General features: G+C 42.7%; 1 protein-coding gene across 1 annotated transcript in view; it reads right to left on the reverse strand.

Moving 5' to 3' along the window:
- The window catches only part of LOC148504743 (nicotinamide N-methyltransferase-like), a 94,438-nt gene extending 77,740 nt beyond the window's left edge, over positions 1-16,698 (reverse strand). Inside the window, exon 1 of the mRNA XM_088448521.1 lies at positions 16,501-16,698. The gene's annotated coding sequence lies outside the window, so the exon portion shown is untranslated. The remainder of the gene's footprint in view (positions 1-16,500) is intronic.
- Positions 16,699-22,967: the final 6,269 nt, after the last annotated feature.

A 22,967-nucleotide genomic window follows, 5' to 3' on the forward strand; every position in this document is an offset into this window, starting at 1 on the left:
CAGACCCCCCAGTAGTAGACCCCCCCAGTAGTATAGCCCCCCCAGTAGCAGGCCCCCCCCGCACCCCCATTAGCAGACCCCCCTAGTAGCGCCCCCGGCCCTTACACAATTAAAAAAAAAAAAAACTTACCTGTATCCCCGCTCCCGCGCCGTCCGCTCTGCTGTCACACGCTGAGGAGGGAGCCGGAAGATGGAGCTCATGTGTGAGCTCCAGCCGGCTCCCTCCGTACAGCAGCCAATGAGAGTCTGTGTGACTCTCATTAGCTGCTGTAACAAACACACAGCTGCCGCTGGCGGCTGTGTGTTTGTGTCTGTGTAGGGCAGATCGCTATCACAGCGCTCTGCCCTACACAATAGGAGCCCTGATGTCGGATTCTCTAGTCAGAATCCGACATCAGGCGGCCGCCGTTCGGCCCCGAACGGGGATCCGAGTCAGGCGGTGAACACACGAACAGGGTTCGGGTGGACTCGGATCCCCAATGTTCGGAGTGGTTCAGATTCCACAGAATCCGAACCGCTCATCTCTAATTTTTAATTTATTTAATATCGGACCTTTTAAACCTGCCATTATTTGGTGCAAAAACGTATCAACGCCACTATAACTGCCGGGAAATAATCGTGTAAAACACCTTTTTTCATGCTGGGGTTTTTGTTTGTGGGCATATTCTGCTTTTTTACTTTTATACCTACACACCGAATGTTCATATGGACTTTGTTTGTCTAAGGGTTAATAATATGCATTATACACAGTCAATAACGCATTACAAAATACAAATTTTATATAAAGGGTTTAAGTACATCTTATTTTATAACAATTATCATTTGAAATCAAAGGATGTTAAACTATATTGGTCTGGTAATAAACATTTCATACAGTTTCTTAAATAGTTAAGTTAATTTGTTGCTTGTTATTTGACCCCCTTGAATATGCACAGGCATTCTTATCTACTAAAACACGTTTTCTAAGGGCGCGGTTAGTTTTGCATGAGACTGTTCATATGGATTTTAAATGTTCGGTTTGACTACATATTAACAATATTCATTATACACAGTCAATGCGGGGTATGTTTACTGGCTTTAAAGTATTCGCCGTTCATAGCCTTGAAAATTTGCAATACGTTAGAGGAAATCATTTCACATGGTGTATGCTTAATCGTTCTGCGGTATGTGTTATTACGGCTGTACTGTAAGTCCTGTAAAATGTCTATATATCTGTAAGTATTCAGAGCTGTGAAATAACGTTATATCCATGTATGCAACCATTTTTATTTTATTTGAATATCAGACTTTTTAAACCTGCCTTTATTTGACACACAAAACTTAAAAATGGTCTTTTAAATACTTTGTCTAAGGGTTAATAATCGGTTCTTTTAAACCGGATGTTATTTGCAGCATAAAACTTATCAACGTCGCTGCAACTACCTAGATTTAATATTGTGTAATACGCTTTTTTCATCCGCATTTTCCGACTAGCTGCACGGCGTCACAAGCCGAGGTTTTTGATTGTAGGCATATTCTGCTTTTTACTTTTATAGCTACACACCAAATGTTCATATGGTCTTTTAAATACTTTGTTTGTCTAAGGGTTAATAATCGGTTCTTTTACACCAGCCGTTATTTGCGGCATAAAACTTTTCAAAGCCACTATAACTACCCAATTTAATACCGTTTAATACGCTTTTTTCATCCGCATTTTTCGGCAAGCAGCATGGCGTCACAAACCGAGGTTTTTGATTGTAGACATAATCCACTTATTACTCTTATAGGGGTTAATAATATCCATTATATGCTGTCAGTAATGCATTACGAATTACACATTTTATATAAATACCATATTAAATTAATACCCCATTAATATCATCATATAGTATGCTATATTAATTTGATAGCACATTATTATCAACCACATATAAAATTTATATACAGTTAATATTAATAGGAAACAAAATTTATATGACATATTTATAAAAAGGGGCGTAAAACAGGCAGTGTCAGGAGTAGTGATATAGGCGGGTTTAGGGCAGAGAGTGGGCGTGTCATGGGAGGAGAGTGGGTGGGGCACCTGTCACTTTTGAGTTTGACAGAAAAGTGTGCTCTATACTACTATTTTTTATAAATGCAATTAAAGATAGTTAGATTCTTTTGAAACTCCCAAGCATTCCAAATTATAGATCACACAACTACATGTGTTTTTATGTAAATTAATCTTGAGTGCATACTTTACTGCAAAAGTTTTCTGGAAAACTTAGGTGAGCACTTACTAAGGTGCAGTACACTGAATCCAAAAATATGTATGTATTAATTATTTATTACCAGTAGAGATGTGCGGGTTCAGTTTTACTCGGATTTAATCGGTTCTTTTCGCCAAAATTATCGCAAGTTCGAATTCGTTCGGGTTTATTTTATTGGCTTTCCAAAACACGTGATAGCCGATCGCCAATAAAATTCAGTTTTTTGAGATCCGAAGATATCCGAGAAAAACCGAGTAAAGCCGAACCTGCACATCTCTAATAACCAGCTATTATTGTAACACAAACATATTCCACAGCACTTTACAGAGAATATTTAGCCATTCACATCAGTCCACAGAGTTAAGGCAGTGGTGGGAATCAAACCCAAGACCTCAGTGCTGTGAGGTATTAAAGCTAACCATTACACCATTTGTGCTGCCCCATCAAATTCATGCTCTCTTTTTACAGCTTTGCACTTGCACTTTTCTCAAAACAATCTTACTTTAAATTCATCATTCCCTATCATTCTTTAAACCCCTTTACCCAACAGTTTGCAGCCACTTGCAATCCCCTCCTTCTCCCTCCCCTGCTATCTGTCAGGACATTTCCTCCTATAATCCTTCTTGCCCCATCCTTTATTGCTGTCTAACCCACCCTTTCCTCATTTTTCTCACACCTCTGGTGATGAAGTCCACTCATTCCTCTTATCGACCTCGATTACCTCACAAAGCATACTTGACTCACTCCAATCTGGATTTTGCTTCCTTCATTCCACTGCCCTTGCCCAGATAAATGATAACCTTCTCACTTCTAAGTCGAAGAGTCAGTTTTCCATTGTCATCCTTTTTGACCTTTAAAACTGTTGACCACCATCTGATTCAAACCCTTCATTTCTTAGGGCTCCATGACACTGTTCTCTCATGGCTGTAGTCCTACCTATCTTACTGCTCATTCTCTGCCTCTAACTCCAAGTATACCAGCCCATATCTTCCTCCTCCTGTTGGTGTTCCCCAATGTTCTGTCTTTAGTTCCCTTCTCTTCTCTATCTACTACTCCTCCTCTGGTGATTTCATCAGCTTATTCAGTCTACAATGTTACCTTTATCCTGATGATAGAAAAAAATAATTCTTATCCACTGACCTCTCCCCTTATCACCTTTGCTCTCAGATCTTCCTGAATGTTTCAGTGCTTTCTTAAGTCCAACATATCTAATCTTATTTTTTCCCCTTCTCCAGAGTCCTTTTTCCTTCCCACCTCACTCTTTCTGTTGTGAGCACTATCTCTCCTGTCCTTTACGTTTGCCATCTGGGTGCCATCCTTAACTACTTCCTCTCTTTCAGCTCCCGCATTCATGTAATCTCTAAATCCCGCTACTTTAACTGCAATATACTCAGGATCAGACCCTTCCTGACCCTGGAGACTACCAAATATCTTATTTATGCCATCCACATTTCCTGCCTGGACTACTGTAACCTTCTAATAACTGGTCTTACTCTCTCTTGCATCTCCCCACTTACATATCTCCGCAATGCTTACCTCATCTTCCTATCTCGTCGTTCTGATTAGACCTCCTATCTCCTTCAACTTCTTCACAGGTTCACTTTCCTCCACAGAAAGCAGCTTAGGCTCCTTACTTTCAAAGCACTCAATAACTCCATTCCATCCTATATCTCCAAACTCATTTCAATCTGCATCCCCTCTCACCCTCTCCACTCTTCCTCTGATTATTTCTTTGCTTTCTTACAGATCATCTCCTCCTATTCCAATATCCAAGACTTGTCATGTGCTGCTCCAGTCCCGTTGAACCCACTCCCCCATCCTAACAGAATGTCTACGTGGAGGGATTCAAACATGCCCTGATAACAAACTTTTTCATTAAACCCCATTAGCCCTCCTCATACTTTTAACTCACATCAATTGCACTCCCTCCTCACAGTTCACCTCCCGGTTTTTATCCCCCAACCCTTTGGACTGTAAGCTCTCACAAGTAAGGCACTCCCCCTTTTTGGTTCTCATCCTGCACTATGCTTATCTTCATTGGGTTCCCCCTCACAGTCAGTGACTCCGATCCCTTGAGTCCTCCATTCTGAGACATAGTGTCACTGAGTGCTACAGTTAATAACTATCGCATTTTGTTGTATCATTATCTCACTGTTTGATTTTTGATGCTGTACTGTTGTTCAAAGCTATTTATATTGTATTGTTTATTATATTGAAACTCCATATGTACAGTGCTATGTATAAGAGTGCTTGGTGGTGCAATATAAATAATAATAATGATAATAATAATAATAAAAAATATATAATTACTTCTTCACTTCCTAGTAGCAACAATGAATGAGCTAACTACTAACTCAGCTGATCGGAGACAAGAAAAAAAGAGACACCTGGAGCATATGGCCAGTCTCCTCCTTCCCCTTTTATTCTGTGTTTTTATTTTTACATTTTGTTTAGTCCAGTAGGTACACTAGGAGTTGTCCCCTAAGGTGGTGTTTGTTTTGTTAGAATTGTGGACTTACCTTATTAGTACTACACTTTGCAGAGTTGTAAGCGAGGGAAGAATGTTGTTTCCTTTATTTCCCTGCTCTTGCCTCACAACACAGTAATGCTAACCAGGTGATTGTGACATGGTATTTCTTGCTTTATTCTCACCCTCTTGAAGTATTAATCAAGTGATTGTGACAGTGTATTTCCTACTATAAATTCTGGTGTAGTGTCTTTCTACAGTATATTGTCTTTTCACAGCTGTAGCTTCCCTTTTATGGTTTTGCTTAGTATTGTTGGTCCTGGCATCTGGATGTGCCCAGTGTACATGCACAATACGCCATCAGCACAAATTTGTTTATATTCAATGCAATATATATATATATTTTCATTTTGGAAAAAGAGAGAGAGAACCAAAAACTATGCATCTTGTTATATAGCAATCCTATGTTCACTGCTTAGTTACGCCAATAGATCAACACTTAATTATTAAGTAATTAAAGTGAAAGTAGTGTAAGAAATTGACACTTTCCTTTCAGTCAGAAATGCAGAAGGCTACAACGCTTACTTTTTCATGTCAACGGGCAACATTTACTAAGCTGCGGGTTCTAAACCCCGGCGGTTTGGTGGCGTTTTGATAGCAGGTTCTAAGTCCCATCGGTTTGATAGCGGGTTCTAAGTCCCGTTGGTTTGATGGTGGGTTCTAAACCCCGGAGGTTTGGTGGCAGTTTGATAGTCCTATAGATTGTAAGCTTGCAAGCAGGGCCCTCTTACCTCTATGTCTGTCTGTTATTACCCTGTTTTGTTCTATCAATGTTTCCAATTGTAAAGCGCAACGGAATATGCTGCGCTATATAAGAAACTGTTAATAATAATAATAATAATAATAATAATAATAATAATAGTGTGTTCTAAGTCCCAGCGGTTTTGTGGCAGTTTTCAGTGGCAAACGCAGGATTTCTAGACAGCAGTTTCCAATACTTGAGTTTTAAGCAAGTGTGGCGAGGCCATGAAGAGGACTAAGGGGCCTATTCATCATAACTAAAAATTCTCCTGAGGTAATTAGGTTTAGAACTAGCATGGAGTTCTACCTAATTATCGGTGAAATTCATCATTCCGACTCTCCATCATTCCGACTCTCCATCTATTCCGAAGAGCTGTAATTTTTGCGATGACAGTTTTTCGGGAAATAGATACTTTTCCCTGCCTATACCTACCTTATTGCAGCTGTAATCAGTGATGCGCATGTGCTGTTAAGTTCACAAAAGTGGGGTATGCGTAGCACAGATTACAGCTGCGATAATTCTGTGTCCACACCCCCCCTCTCCCCTCCTTCACTTAGGGACCCTGACCACTCACCTGGCCCCAGTCTGCAGTGAACAGCACGGCCAGGCAGAGGGGGCTGATTCATTTTTTTTTTTTTAATAACTTTGTTTTGTCCTCAAGCCTCAATGCTAGGAAGGGACCAGAGCGACAGAGGGAGCCAACTGATTACCTGCCCAGCTGAAAGCAGGTAAGTATAACCCGCTGTATGCCATCTCAGAGTGGTGTATAGTAACACCATCAAATACCATTATTTTAGTGTTGATGAATAGGCCCCATAACTAGCACATAACCAGCTATAATATATGTCATGCTAAGCATAGTGTATGCAATAATTCTGACATATATACAGGACCAGCAACCACAGAATGCCATTACATGCGGCATTAGGGTCATTCTGTCTGAGCTGAATGTTTTTATTTCAGATGTGGGCACCATTCCACATCATTTGAGCAAGTCTGGTAGCCTGGGGGAGTAGCAAAAGAACATAGCACTGCCTTGGACATATACGTACTGATCAGTCTCCTTATGCACTGGATAGTATTAATAATTAACCCTATAGATGATCTACTGTATATCAGTGGACCCCTAACAGTGCATGTTTTCCAGATCCCCTAGTTGGTGCACAGGTGTATTCATTACTGGTTGACACATTTTAAAAGATCAACAGGTGGTGCTAATTATTTACTTTGTGACACTGAGGGGATGTTAAAACATGCAACTTTAGTATTATATGCTTTTTATATTGTGGTCATCATGGTGTGGGCTGAAGAGGGGGATTTCCAGGCAAAGAGAAACCCCCCTTCCCCCCTTGCATTTGCCTATGGTTTTGAAGTAGTTTTGGCCTTACTAAATCTGCGGATAGCAAAACTGCCGCCAAACCGCCACCAAACTGCCGGGGTTTAGAACTTGCTGCTTAGAAAATTTTGCCAAATATCTGATGACCTTTTGCAGTTCAGACAGTGACATTCACAAACATGTAAAAATATAATGAAACAGCAATGGTGTGATACCTTTAAACAATGCTGATATACATACCTCCCAAATGTCCCGTTTCCACGCACGGCATCTGTTCTCATGTGTATGTACTGCCTGGGGGCTGCCCAGCATCTCGGAGAGTGCTGGATATGCCCCCAAAGTGACGAAAACGGGGGAAGCCATGAGGCTCCGCCCTGTTTGCAATAGGCTCCACCCCTTTTGTTGAAGCCATGCCCCCTTTTTGCCCGCTCGCAACTTCGGCGTGCGACCTGTCCCTCCTTACTATGCTCAAATGTTGACAAGTATGGATATAGGATACATGAAAGATGAGGTCCCAACCAATAGAGCATGTATAAAATATATGCAAGAGATAAATGGGTATATATACTACAGTGAGAGTTTTTAGAAGTGAGTTTTAGAAGAGATGTTGCCCATAGCAACCAATCAGATTCTACCTAGCATTTAACTAGCACATTCTAGAAGATAATAGCTAGAATTTGATTGGTTGCTATGGGCAACATCTCTTCTAAAACTCACTTCTAAAAACTCTCACTTTAGTAAATTTACTCCATAGTGTAATTAGCCCCTATAGTAATGCTTACATCAACCAGGGAGGGGGTTGGCACGTCAGATTGGTCTTTCACAGATGGCATTAATCAGGGAGATGTTGGCTGTGAATGGCAAAATGATATCCAAATAGAAAGAACATGGTATAGTGTAACACTGTTATGATACACCTGAACAATTGCTTTAAACCTATAGAACCACACTTGTGGAGTTGCTGCTAGAAAATACTGTAAACAGACATTCATTTACAAGTTTTAAGTTGTACTCCGGGAGGTTGTTAGGGATAATGGGATCAAGACTTGCTGTTTACTGTATATCAGAGGAAAGCAGCCTGTAGTTGTCTGGCTGAACTAGAACTCCCAGCATCTGTGATGTTTGCTGGGCCTACTGGAAGTTATTTGTCAACAACAGGTAGCATGCTTCAGGTCACCTCAGCCTGCTTTACGCACTGTATGTACCATGTAAATATGTATGTGACCAATTTACACAACAAATTTTTGTATTAAACATATTTGCACTTTATTGCACACATCCTGGCAGGAAGATGCTCTGTGCTGCTGCTCATATTTACCCACCCCATCAACTTGGTGGTTCAGAATTTTTTTTAAAGAAATGCAAGGGGTATGCAGGAGATGCAGTCTGTGGCCATTACAATTTATGGACATTCATAAATCATAAAATTAAAAATGTCAGGCAGCAATGCCCCAAACAGCACATAATGCAAATAAATGAGGTGCAAGATGGAATTGTCCTTGGGCCCTCCAACCCACCCTTATGATGTATATATGAAACAGTACATTCACAGTTTAACAAACCAATCACTTCAGTGACAGGGACTGCCACTTGTGGCTGAAATGATTGGTTTGTTTGGACCCCAACAAAACAAGCTGCCAATGGGCAGTGGACATTGGTGGCAATGATCCCATACACAAACTGGCTTTACATTTACAACATAGGTAAGATCAGATGTCATCATCATCATCATCATCATCATCCCCATCAGTGTGTACATCCTCTTCTTCACACAATATTAAGTTGTCCCCATTGGAATCCACCATTGCAGGTACCTCTGTATTTTTTTGACTTAATTGCTGGTAAAGCTCTTCCTAGTGGAATTTGTAATTAATCTTGATGAACATCATCTTTCCCACATTTTGGGGAAGTAACCTCATACGCTGATCACTGACAAGGTTCCCGGCTGCGCTGAAAACTCAGACTACACACTGGAGGGTGGGAAACTTAAGTAAAGCAAAGCCAGAGTGTGTAAGGGACTCCAAATTGCCTCTTTTTCCTGCCAGTAGTGAAACGGACTGTCTGACATGCCTATTTGGATGCTATGCCTACAATAATCATCCACCATTCTCTGAATGGTGACTGTATCAGACAAAGTCACGGTAGACATGTCACTAATTGTAGGCAATTCTTTCAGACCCAACCAAATGTCATTAGATTTTAATGACTCATCTGCATCACAACAGGCAGTGGGTCTCTTAGGAAAATTTTGTTTTTTCCTGGCAGCCGCAGAAACTAAAGGAGGAGATGCTGCCGTGTCACGTGCCGCTTGAGATGACAATTTTTTCACCAACAGCTCTTTGCATCTTTTCAGATTTATGTCCATTGGAAAAAAGACACAAGGTATGATTTAAACCTAGCATCATGTATGGTCGCCAAAATATAGTGATCTGATTTCAAGAGCTTGACGACCCTTGAATCCTGGCGAAGCGAATGAAGGGCTTGATCTACAAGTCTGACATACTTAACGGAATCACTCCGTTTCAGCTCCTCCAGTTTCTCCAGCTGATTTTGCAAAAGTCTAATTAGGGGAATAACCTGACTCAAGCTGGCAGTGTCTGAACTAACTTCACATGTGGCAAGTTCAAAGGGTTTGAGAAATTTGCACAACACAGAAATTATTCTCCACTGCGCTTAACTAAGGTGCATTCCCGCTCCTTGCCCTATATCATAGGCCATTGTGTAGCCTCGGATGGCCTTTTGCTGCTCTTCCATCCTCTGAAGCATATAGAGGGTAGAATTCCACTTAGTTACTATCTCTTGATTCAGCTGATGGTAGGGCAAATTCAACAGTACTTGCTGGTGCTGTATTCTTCGACATGCAGTTGCTGAATGTCGAAAATGGCATGAAATCATTTGGGCCACCGAGAGCATCTCCTGCATGCCCCTGTCATTTTTTTTAAAATGTTGCTCCATCAAATTAATTGTGTGAGCAAAACATGGGACGTGTTTGTATTCACCCAGATGTAATGCTCACACAATATTGGTGGCATTGTCAGAAACCACAAATCCTGAGGAGAGTCCAAGTGTGGTAAGCCATTTTGCAATGATTTTCCTGAGTTTTTCTAAGAGGTTCTCAGTGGTATGCCTCTTAGTGAAACCGGTGATACACAGAGTAGCCTGCCTCTGAATGGGCTGGCATTTGTTAGATGCTGCTGCTGCTGCTGTTTGCACTGTTGGAGGCAATACATATAAACAGTGAGCTGTCACAGTCATGTTATCTTTAGCTTTCCCTGTCCCAATTGTCCACATATCTGTGGTTAAGTGGACAGTGGGCACAATGGCCTTTCGGAGGACACTAGTAAGGTTTTACTTAATGTCCTTGTACAGACTGGGAATTGCTGTTCTAGTGAAGTGGAATCTAGAAGGGACATGGTAGCAGGGACACAGGATCTCATTTAACTGTCTAATATCCACTGCATTAACTGGATGCATATCAAATACCAGCATAGCTGTTATGGCGTCAGTAATCCACTGTGAAACTGGGTGTCTGCTGTCATACTTGTTCCCCATTGCAAAGGATTATTTGACAGACAATTGTTTTGTAAAACTACTAAAAGTAGTCTTCTTCCTGTTCCCCTTCTGGGATGAAGATCCACACACAGCAGCAGCAAAAGGGGTAGCACTCAAGGATCCTTCTAAGGAATCACGGATAGGAGAGGAGTCAGTCATTCTTATGAAATTGGATGCAGGACTACTTCTGATCACAACTGAGCATGTTGATGATGATGCAGGTGTTGGTGGTGGATATTGCAGGTGATTGGATCTAACAGACAGAAGGGAGCAGCTAGGTGACACTGGACTGATTGTTATGTTTTTTTAGCTAAAGTTTTTGAATTTGATAAACACTTTTCAATTTGATGAATGCACTGCAAGTGACGTAACAGGGAGGTTTTTAGATGGTAAAGGTCCTTACCTCTACTCACTCTTGTATGGCAAAAGTTACAGATGGTTTGACAACTGTTTTCCGGAATTGGGTGGACATAGGGGGTCATTCAGACCCGCTCGCGAGTGAAGGGGTCTCGCACCAAAGGGGGCGTGCTGTCGATGGTGACTGACAGCACACCTCCTTTGGTGGGCGTTCCGGGGGCGTGGCTGCCAGACGGAGGCGTTCCAATGGGAACGCCTACCGTCTGAGTCCGGCCCCACTGACATCACTAGTGAAGTCAGTGGGGGTGATTTTGGCTCTGATAGAGCCAAAATCACTCCTGGGCTTGCGGCAGTGGGACCCTACCGCAGGGTCTCGTTGCAAGCCCGATGGTCACAATGGTCTTGACCATCGCGACCATCATCATGGACGCTCGCTATAGCTGTGGGTGGTAACCCACAGCTATGCAAGCGTCCTTGAGGATGCTCCAAAAACAGGTAGGAGGGCCCTGATTCAGAGCGAGCGCTCTGGTCAGAGCGTTCAGCTCTGAATCAGGCCCATAATTCCACACATGAGAAGTGGGTTTTTTGTCTTTTGCCCCGGCATGACAGCAATGGGTTTTGCCTTTTTCCTTCCATGGGCAACACCTGTTGCCTGATTTACACAAACAACATCATCGGCATCAACATCCTCATCACCATCAACATCCTCATCTTCCTTGTTAGCGCCAACTACAGAAATATCCTCCTCATCCTCCTTGTGCAATTCCACAGAAGCATCCTCGATTTCTATGTCAGCATGTTATCTTGTGCTGCTCATCTCCACATTTGCAGAGGGCACACAAATGGTGGAAGGAGGATCCTCTTCAAGTATAGTATTAGAAAGGTCTGGCTCACACATGGCAACCGCGGACACACTTGGAATCTCCTCGGGGATCTGTGACTTTTCTAAGCACACAACTGGATTTTAGACACTTGGGGAAATAGGGGACCTCAATGCAATTGTGGCATTTTGGTTTTTCCATCTACCTTGGACATCTCTGCCCCACTCAGACCAGGTGAGAGGAGGTGCTGTTTGTCCTATTTCCTAACTGTAGGAGGTTCTCCGTAGGGAGTATTTTTCATTATAGTGGAAATTGTGTTATCATTTGTATTTATGGACGTTACTTTTTTATGAATTTGGAATAAATATCCTTTTGGATCAAGTGGTACTTTGGACATTTATCGATTCATTCTCTGGGGTACCAAGGACGAGGTTTCCTGGCCTGATGTAAAGATACCTTTATGTGAACATTGATACCTTTTCCCAGGTGAACTTTTATGTAAGAGGGGTTATGTTGGTCAGGGTGAATACCAATTCAGAGGCGTATGTTGGTCAGATCAGAGAAAATACAAAGAAACCTACATATGCATACATCTCACTATTGTTAGATGAGTCCAAGAAGGAATTTTCATATGTTGGAATTTAATGGTGGTATATGAACATAATAGACCGCCCTGTTCTCTTCTTCTCTCTGAGATGGTGAAAGATTCCATACAGGAAGAACATCAAGATTAAGATACGGATCCATTGCAGGGGCTTTGCACTTTTGGACCACTCATCAATTTTATATGTGTTTTTAATGGATTGGTGTTACAGCGTGTGGACTAAGCAGCAGTCCTGGGGTGCAGGTGGCTATAATACATTGTTTTATTTAGGCTGTGGTCTGACCTGCAGTATCACCAAACAATATTTTTTTTGACACTGGGGAAGAGCACCCCTGAATGAGGCAGCAGCCCCTTGATGAACAACACAGACAGCACCCCTTTTGATGGACAACAAAGCACCCCTTCCGAGTGCGGACAGACCACCTGCAGAGTCACAAAAATACCGCGACTAGGAGCCCGCGCATGCGCCGACCCACCGTCGCTGCTACCCCCCACCGATGCTAAGCCCCGCCCCCGGCGCTAAGCCCCACCCCCACGATCGCGGACCCCCGCGACCCACCCCCCCCGTGACCCCCCCTCCCTTCATTACACTTACCTGCATCCTCCTGGCCTCCGGTGATCTTCTCCGGGCTTCCCGATCAGGTGATCTCCCATACTGCACTGGGGCCCGATTACCTGATGACCGGGCCCCAGTGCACTGTGGGAGACCAGCTGACCGGAGAGGAGCCATCACCGGAGGCCCGATTACCGGTCCCTGGATTCAGGTAAGTAAAAAAAAAATGTTTCATTTTTTTTTCTTTTTTTTACAGCAATCAGCTTGCGGTCTGCTTAGACCACACAGCTGATTACTGGTACCGGCTCCCGGCTCTGCTCTCCCCGTTAGAGCAGAGTGGGAGCCCGGTAACCGGGGGAGACCCTGGATAACGCCACCTCCAGGTGGCGTTATTATCACAGGGCTTCCCCCGGTATTTTTTTACAATTTATTTTTAGTAACTATGGTCGGATCACATTTCCCATTACAATTATGGGAAATGCGATCTGCTTTACTAAAAATAAGTGATACTGGTGGTTGGAGTAGAATTTTACTAATTCTACTCCAATTGCCCTATAGTAACTACAGGTGATACTAAAATAATGTGAAAAGGGTGTGAAAACACCCTTTTTCACTTTATTTTAGTAAAAATAATGTTAATAAATAGAGCCCATTGTGTTACCCAAGTTAGCCCCCAGACTCGAAGTTTAACCCACGACGATCTTATTCAGTCACTCTGTTTGTCTTAATACATTTATGTGATACTAAAATAATGTAAAAAAGGTGTGAAAACACATATTTTCACATTATTTTAGTAAAAGTAATGTTTATAAATATGCCCCATGTCTCAGTCTTGGTTATACCCTTCTATATTATTCCCTGATAAATTGAAGTCTTTCTTCAGGAATAAAAACCATAAACTAATATTACCATTGTGGTTCTATTTAAGTTAGACTTTATTGTGAGTCTGTTAGAGCCCTCAATTATTAGTATGAAAATGACCATATGGTCTAACAAAGGCTCATACTCACACAGACATGTCACCATACCACCCATATGTGTGGCTAAATAGGAACTTACTTGATCCTGTCACTCGACACTCGAACTACACTGCTGGAATGAGGTGTAAAGCTGGTGTATGATAGGCGAGTATCTTTTTCAGTATTTGTAAGCTGGAAAAAATTGGTTCATTGCTACCAGGCGATTTGATAAATGGCTATTCACTGAATCATTGATCTCTGTATGGCTGCTATAGGGCCTGATTCAGAGATGTACGCTATGCCGATGCTTTGGCAACTGGAGCAATTATTTCTGCCACTGCACATGTGTCTGTGTCGCACTGCAAATGTATCACGGTATATTACAGTAGTCGCATGCTGCAGGTCTTTATTTGTAGTTTGATTGTCAGGCAGAGAGTGATTGAGGGAGGCAACAGGAAGTGTCGGCTAAATACTCAGGCGTGTCGCAACCATTTTGGGGACATGTCACATCCTGGCTCTGCAGCCCTGTACTCAAGAAACATGGCTCTGGCATCTTAGCAGGGGCATATTTATAATGAGTACAGGGTGTGTGAAGCACCCGGGCCCCTGGGTCCCTGCACCCATAGTATACTTACCTCTCCAGAGTCTCATATCGACGCCGGTGTCTGCGCTGCAGAAACGTCTGGAAAATGGCTGCCGTGGCCATTTTCTCGTCTTTTGCGCATGCGCAGTACAGGGAAAATGGGTGCCGCAGGCCATTTTCCCGGTGGCCTGCACATGCGCTATAGACTCTGGGCACACGCTGCACTGATAGGAGACTGCACACGGGTCCCCTCCTCTCTAGAAATGCCCCTGCATCTCAGATATGGGACCCATTCTCAGTGCCCATAGACTCACTGTGGAAGTTGATGTTTGCATGATCTGCATCCAATGCTGCGTATGTGTACAGAGTTGCAGATAGCAGCTATGGGTCAGGTGGGCATCCCAGTATAAGCCACAGCCGCTACTGCATTTGCAGATTTTCGCACATCCACAGTAGCGGAAAAACACAGCTGTGGCAGCATTGGCATACAACTCTAAATTAGGCCCTGAGTCCATTGCAGGATAGGAGGAAGCAACGCTATCAGCCAACAGGCAAATAACTGATGAAAGACTCAGATGACAGCCTCATTCATTACGGATCTCAGCTGCGATCACGCACGCAGACCCACTGTGAAAATATGCTAATGTTTGCAATCGCAATGTTGTCGCAGCCTCACATAAGGACATCCACTTCCCCTTGCATCCATAATACTTAGCAAAACAGCAAAACCATCGGTAACATCGAGTACCTTTGTGGCCACATGCACACTTGCACAAGGTCAGACCTTTCTTTTTTTTGCTAACCTTATTGCACGCAGTGGGAGCTCAAGCTAATTTATGTACGCCCCTGTAACTGCATTCAAATGCACTGACACGCCTGCATTTCGCCGACCACCCCCATGTCACCACCCCCAAACGGTCACTTCCTGTCAATCACTCTGCGATTGGTGTGCCATCACAGTGAGACCATGCATGGAGACCGTGCACGCACAGAATGCAACAATTAGCAATCTGCGTGCGTAATCGCAGTTGCGATCCGTAATGAATCAGGACCATAATCCGATAGTATATGGTTCTACAGTTGACCTAACAGTAGATATAGCTCTGTAAATCAGATGTGATACCATATGTGGCTCTTTATATTACACTTAGTACTACATATGACTATACTGCATGCTATTCTAAAGCTGGGTACACACTATATGATGCGTATGTGGTAACCTTGACTTTATGTGGTAAGTAAAGAGTTTACCTTGTGTGTTGTGGTTCAATCTTCACTCGACTTACGGAGAGGTGAGAGTAATGGAAGCACATGAAGGGGTGACGAGGCAGCTTGTGGTTTTTATTTTGTGAACACAGGTTTATTAGAGAGTCGGCAGGGCACTTGCATAAATAACACTCCGCATTCAATAAGGCAGCCTTTGTATTGCATCAGTGGGAAAAACATCAATAATGAGATTACACATAAAAACAATGGCATTTGCACGGCACCATACGGATTGGTGTAATAATACTTCGGCAGTATGACGATACAATGTAAGGCAACTTTTACGTTACTATTCACAGTTGAATTCAGTATTGAGCATACATTCTTATCTCAAACGGTTGCACACTACAAGAAAACAATTCAGCAATGATGTCAGTACTAAACTAACAGTTTCAATGTCCAGATGACCTTAAACACAAAACACTGTATTCCTACCCGTCTTCGCTGCTGCAGCTGGTGGAGCTCTTATAGATCAGTTTAAGTTGACCATGGTACTAGTCCCACTTAGTGTAGCATTTGTTAGTATTAAATCTGGGAGGGAAGAATCGCCAATGTGTATATGGAAGTCCTGTACACAGTACAGCAATTCAGTCACTGAATGTTAATTCCACTTTTCTCTCTATAAGCACATTCAATTATCAGGTTATTCAATATTCCTAAACAACTGTTACTGTAAAGTGTCCCGCAGTTCTATCCCAGGTTGAAGGGCTATATTATCTCCTTTAAGCAGTGTATTCCAGCTTTCAAGTATCAAAGAATCACTGTGCTGTGAAATAGGACAGTCTTGGTGTGATCCGGAAAACATGCAGGGTAAATATTGGTGAGCTTGGTCAGTGAAGCAGATAACTCCTATATACTGAAAGTGAAAGTAACACTGAGGTTCTGCTATTTGCAACAAGGTATGAGAAAGTCCAGTACTACTGAGTGTCAGTGCAGCTCTGCCTGTGGTGCAATCAATCTTCCACTCACCACTCCTGTAGTTACCTCTGGTGCAAGGCTATGTAACTTCTCCACTGCTGGAGCTGTATGTCTATACTGCAGTTAATCGGTGGCCATCTTGTGGTTGGCAGCATGGCAACTCAAAGCAATTGTTGCTGTTGGCCTGCGGCCATCTTGTGGTTGGCAGAAAAAGTTATAAATCACAATAGGACAGCGACTTCTCTTATAAGTAGTATAACTGAAATGAGGGTGCTTTGAAGTTACCCTATGATGGCTGCTGTTGTGGTATGGGGCAGGGGGGATGATTACCCTGTACTGCGTGTTGCCACTGTGGCTGTGTACCTCCACGAGCGGCTCTTGCTGCTGCGCTGGACGCCTTAATGGTGTGCTGCTCTTCGTTGCTGTGGCTCACCTGACCCGGTCTATCTTCCGCGGGTCCCCGGCGTCCACGCTCCCGGCTCAGCTGCTCCGCACTCCACTAGAGCTTTGCAGCTTGGTGGTCTCTGCCCGCTGTCCTCGTGCTGCACGCCACACTTCTCCTCAGCTCCTGGCACGCCCTCCTTTTCGCGGGCACCTGACCACACCCAACGCTTGAGAGACAGGACAGGCTCATCCAATCAGCACCAGCTGTCCCCTTGCTTCACACGTGCTGGGGAGACATGTATTAACTCCTTCCTTGCCCAAAGTGGTATTAACCCCTCACAGTCCTAGGGGTGTCCGTTTCATGGGTGTCACACGTATACCCAGTAATGAAATGAGCCGATGGAACAATACATCATGGGCGCTGTTCACACTACACGATCCGGTATACAGATATGCCAAGTTATCCTTTGCCAATGTAACGGCACATCGCACCATTTATGGCGCGAGATGTGCGTCTGCGAGCGAAAAACATGCAATGCAGTTGGACCCTTGCCTACACAGGATTGCATGGTGCAATCACAGTGCATGCCATAGCATACCGTAGCATATGCAAGCACGGGGAAACTCATGGCGTGATGCGTGCACTCATTTGTGGCGCGATCAGCCAAAATGTAACTGGGCACATCTATATCATGGTGTGATATATCATTACATGCTGCATATAGCAGCATGACATTGTTCATTGCGACATTCCCATCTGATGTTCACACTACACAATCTATATGATATATCATTCCTATCCACTGGCGTAACTACCGTAGGTGTAGGGGGTGCAGCTGCAATGAGGCCCGGACTGCCTCCGAGGCCCAGCCCTCCCTCTACACCTACGGTGCCAGGCCAGCCATTGCAGTGTCCTCCAACTGTGTGCTGCGCAGAGCGGGCACATCTGCCCTCCGGCTCTCCACATTACTTGACACTGGAAGGAGGTGTGGCCGCCTCTTCCCAGCATCAGTTAGTGAGGAGAGATGGAGTCGACTGGGAGAGGAGGTCTGTCTGCCCTGTGCACCACACACTGAAGGAGGATGCGACCACGGAGCAGGTAAGTCGAAGAGAGGGGAGTGAGGAGAGTGCGGAAAGGGGGGCGGAGACCTAGGTGGGCCCGTGAAAATTTTGCTATGAGGCCCCCTAGGTCTAGTTACACCCCTGTTCCTATCCATGGTGGAAAAATATATTGTTCAATGGATCGCATAGTGTGTACCCAGTTTAACAATAATATTTGGCTTTGCATATTATATTGGGTACCAGGTATGACTATGGCAGCGGTCGCAAACCCATTGCTCGCAAGTAATGGGTGGCTTGCGGCTGCAATCCAAGTAGCTCGCAGGGGCAGCATGACTGTAGTGTTACTACATCGAGTGGAGCAGCGCAATGGGAGCTCGCCTTATGGGGAGTAAGGCAGCATGACAGGAGCTCACCTTACGGTGAGTGGGGCAATGCAATGTGAGCGCACCTTATGGCAAAGTGCGCAAGCCGCGCATAGGACGTCATACTCGGCCAGTGCCAGTGCATGACAGTCACTGCTAGCAGGCTCGCCGCATATATAGTTAAGAAAAGATCAGCTCTGAGTTTGTTTCTATAGCAGCACTATCTGTGTGTGTTAGCAGTGCTGACTGTATTAGAGCAGCACTGACAGTGTCCACTGTCCCACCAGCCATAATACATCTGCTTTCAATAGGTACAGATTGGGCACTTTGAAAAGGGGGTGTGGGACCGCTGTGCCACCTGAATAATAAATCCTGCTCCCCGCTTCTGCCTGCACAAATAATCCAGCAGCACCCTGCTCCCACCTGTCCATGAGCATCACATTGGAGATCAGGCGCTTTGAAGGGGTTGTGGGACCTGTCCAGCCACTGTGTTCTGCCTGCACAAATAGTCCAGCAGCACCCTGCTCCCCACTGACCACTGTCCACGAGCATCTTAATAGAGATGGGCACTTTGAAGGGGTTGTGGGACCTGTCCATCCACTGTGTTCTGCCTGCACAAATAATCCAGCAGCACCCTGCTCCGCACTGACCACTGTCCACAAGCATCACAGTACAGATGGGCACTTTGAAGGGATTGTGGGACCTGTCCAGCCACTGTGTTCTGCCTGCACAAATAATCCAGCAGCACCCTGCTCCGCACTGACAACTCTCCACGAGCATCACAACTGAGCACATCAAAATGTTGTTTAGTTTGAGTATAGTACATTAGTGACTCTGTATTAGACATATATCCCACCAAAATCATCAGTACTGTTCTTTCAGTTATATTGTGTTGTACAGTAAAACGATTGGGAACAAAAAGCAAAACACTTATTATCATCCTGAATGGGAAAATTATTAATTTTTAATAGAAGTTAAAGGTAAATGTGTTTGCTTATTGTACAAACAAGGGAATTACTGCGCTCTATTACTTGAGTTGGGACATTACTAAGCACAAGTAAATGATATAAATAAAAATATTTATTAAACACAAATACCAAAAAGAAATATTAAATCATATAAAAATAAAAGGATAAGATGACAAATTCACATACATAAGATAAGAATAACATAAAAACAATTTAATACTAAATACTAGAACAACTGAAATTAAAAGGAAGAGATTTGATCAGGCTCTCAATAAAATAGTGTAGAACAACATATAAAGTCCCGTATGAACAGCACAGACTTGGCTGAATATAGCTGTTTGATATGTAGTATCAGAGCCAATCACTCCCACTGACATCACTAGTGATGTCAGTGGGGCCGGACCCAGACGGTAGGCGTTCACCATCGACAGCATGCCCCCTTTGGTGCGAGACCTGGAGCGACGGATTCCCCGTCGCTCGCCGGGTCTCGCGCATGCGCACGACGGAGCTCCCTCCATATATAGTTAAGAAACGGAGCTCCCTCCATCGTGCGCATGCGCACTTGGAGCTCCCTCCATCGTGCGCATGCGCACTTGGGCACCATTGACCCGCTTGCGAGCGTACAGCGCTCGCGAGCGGGTCTGAATGAGACCCACTGTCACATTACAACCGTTATCAACCCCTACAAGAGAGAACACCAAGCTATAAGTGACTATGTACTGCATGAATTTCTAGTGCACTGGTACGCACATATATGGGTCTATTTACAAACAGTTAAGGCAAATGGTCGTCAAATTATGTGGCTGATCATCTAACTTTTTCCATTGCCATATCATTATTTGTGATGAGCTATGCTTCTATTCAGGATATACCATATAAGAAGAGCTAATGTGTGTGTATATACTCTAAGAGAGAATCTCCAGGGAAAAATATTGAGGACTTTGCAATTACCATAGCTTTCTGGATTTAACTCAACTATAATCCGGAATTACTACATATCAAACAGCTATATTCAGCCAAGTCTGTGCTGTTCATACGGGACTTTATATGTTGTTCTACACTATTTTATTGAGAGCCTGATCAACTCTCTTCCCTTTAATTTCAGTTGTTCTAGTATTTAGTATTAAATTGTTTTTATGTTATTCTTATCTTATGCATGTGAATTTGTCATCTTATCCTTTTATTTTTATATGATTTAATATTTCTTTTTGGTATTTGTGTTTAATAAACATTTTTATTTATATAATCTACTTGTGCTTAGTAATGTCCCAACTCAAGTAATAGAGCACATTAATTATCTTGTTTGTTCTTCAAGTGAGGTTGACAGTCACCTCTTTTCCTACTGCTGCACTATCACTTGATCCTCTTGCTGGTTTAGCGCTGGGTATCTATTTCTTTGTGTTTGCTTATTGTGCAGTATAAGTGTTTCAGTGGGAAAAAAGTGTAATGTCGAAAGACACTTCAAAACCAACCATCCCAAAATTGGTCAGGAATTCCCCATAAGGAGTAATTTAAGAAAAGAAAAAGTGAGACAATTAAAAAATCAACTAACTGGGCAGCAATCTGCTTTCACTAAAATTAGGAACAAAAACACATCTGCCACTCTTGCTTCTTTTCGAGTGGCCCAAATAATTGCTAAGCACAAAAAAACATTTAAAGACGGAGAAATTATTAAAGAAGCTTTCTTGGAAGCAGCAGATGCGTTATTTGAAAATTTTTTAAATAAATTGGACATAATTTCCACCATAAAGAGTACACCTCTCTCAGCCAATACTGTTATTAGGCGAGTCGAGGTTATGTCAGATGACTTTGTCAGTCAACTAAAATATGATCTGAACGAGTGCTGCTATTTTTCTCTCCAGCTGGATGAGTCCTTTGACGCAACTGACATATCACAGTTGGCTATATTTGTAAGGATGGTATTTAATCATTTTAGCATTAAGGAAGAACTTTTGAAAATGATTCCATTGAAAGAACATACATGAGACGAAGACATTTTTGCAGAGCTCACAAAGTATTTTTCTTCAGAAAAAATCCCTCTTCACAAACTTGTTTGTATTACCATAGATGGAGCGCCAGCATTTAAAGGTGTTAATAATGGATTTTTAGCACTGTGTAACAAGGACCCCAGCTTTCTGAAATTTATAACATACCATTGGATTATTCGCCAACAGTCACTGTGTGCAAAGTTTCTAAAAGTAAATGAAATTATGAAGCTTGTTATTAAAATTGTCAATCTAATTAGAACCCATTCTCTCCAAAGATGGCTTTTTAAAGCCCTTGCTGAAGAACTGGATTGCCAGTACGGGGATCTTTTGTTACATTCAGAAGTGCGTTGGCTAAGCAAGGGCAAAATCCTTTGCCGTTTCAGAGAAGTCCTGCCTGCCATCATCTTATTTTTGCAAGAACGTGGTGAAAACTTCCCTCAACTTGATTTTTGGTCGATATAAGTGAGAGACTGAATGAACTGAATCTTCAATTGCAGGGTAAAGACAAGGATATTAGCCAGATGATATTGGCCATTCAGGCATTTTGCCATAAATTTGAGTTTTGGGAGAGGAATCTCCATAAAGGTGATGTCAAACATTTCCCTTGTTTGAGGGAAGAAATTGAAAAAGAGGAAAATCCAAATCCTTCATGTGAAAATCATATTGAAATAATTTCCAACCAAATAGCACATTTCAAGCAGCATTTCACTGATTTTAAAACAATTGAGCCCATTGTTCAGTTTCTTTCATTCCCTTTTATGGAAGTTGACATCGAACATATCTCCAGTTTTATTGAACAACTCTTTCAGGAAGATATACCATCAACAGAAATGGAGATTGTAACACTGCAAAGTGACCTATCAGTGAAAAGTATTGCCTCTGGGTCCATAATTTCAAAGATTTGGCCTCTTCTACTGAAAGATAAATATCCAATTCTGCTTCGAGTGGCACTTCGTGTGAAATCCTATTTCTGCTCGACTTATTTGTGTGAGTCTTCATTTTCCACAATGAAGATAGTGAAGAGCAAATTCAGGAATAGGATGACTAAAGAACATGTTGAAAGTTGTGTTAGGATGGGAGTTTCAGGTTACCAGCCGAACTTTAAAACAATCTTTGAAAATTTGGAGTGCCAGCCATCTCTTTAAAAATTGCCTGTTCTTTATTTACAAATTGCAACTATGGGGCCTATTTACTAAGCTTTGGATGGAGATAAAGTAAAGTGAATGGAGATAAAGTCCCAGCCAACCAGGTCCCAACTGCCATGTCACAAGCTGTGTTTGAAAAATCGCAGGAGCTGATTGGCTTGACATTTATCTCTGTTCACTTTCTCTCCATCCAAAGCTTAGTAAATAGACCTCTTTATCACTGTAATAATACGTTGTTGTTTTTCTATGAAAAATGTGATTATTAGCCAGATTTTAGCTTTCAAAAATAAAATGTGGCTTTTCGAGAGGTTTCATTTTTCTCAAGTAGGTCCCACCCCAATCAAGGCTGGAGACCACTGGACTATAGCATTATATATGGCTCTGCATATTATTATACCCAGTATGTCTTAGCATAATATTTTTGATTCTAGATAGCGACTCATAATTTTAAATTGGAAGCACATGTGGACTAACTTTACTTGTCACCAATTATGGCTAAACAAATTAAAATTGGCACAGGACATTGCTCAGCATATTAGAAAAGTTATCAGACAGGTTTTAGGTTTTTATATTTGGCACCTTATTTAGCACACATCCCAACTGACAATG

Source organism: Taudactylus pleione, unplaced genomic scaffold (genome assembly GCF_031769625.1).
Source record: "Taudactylus pleione unplaced genomic scaffold, aTauple2 ptg000457l, whole genome shotgun sequence".
Taxonomy (NCBI): Eukaryota; Metazoa; Chordata; class Amphibia; order Anura; family Myobatrachidae; genus Taudactylus; species Taudactylus pleione.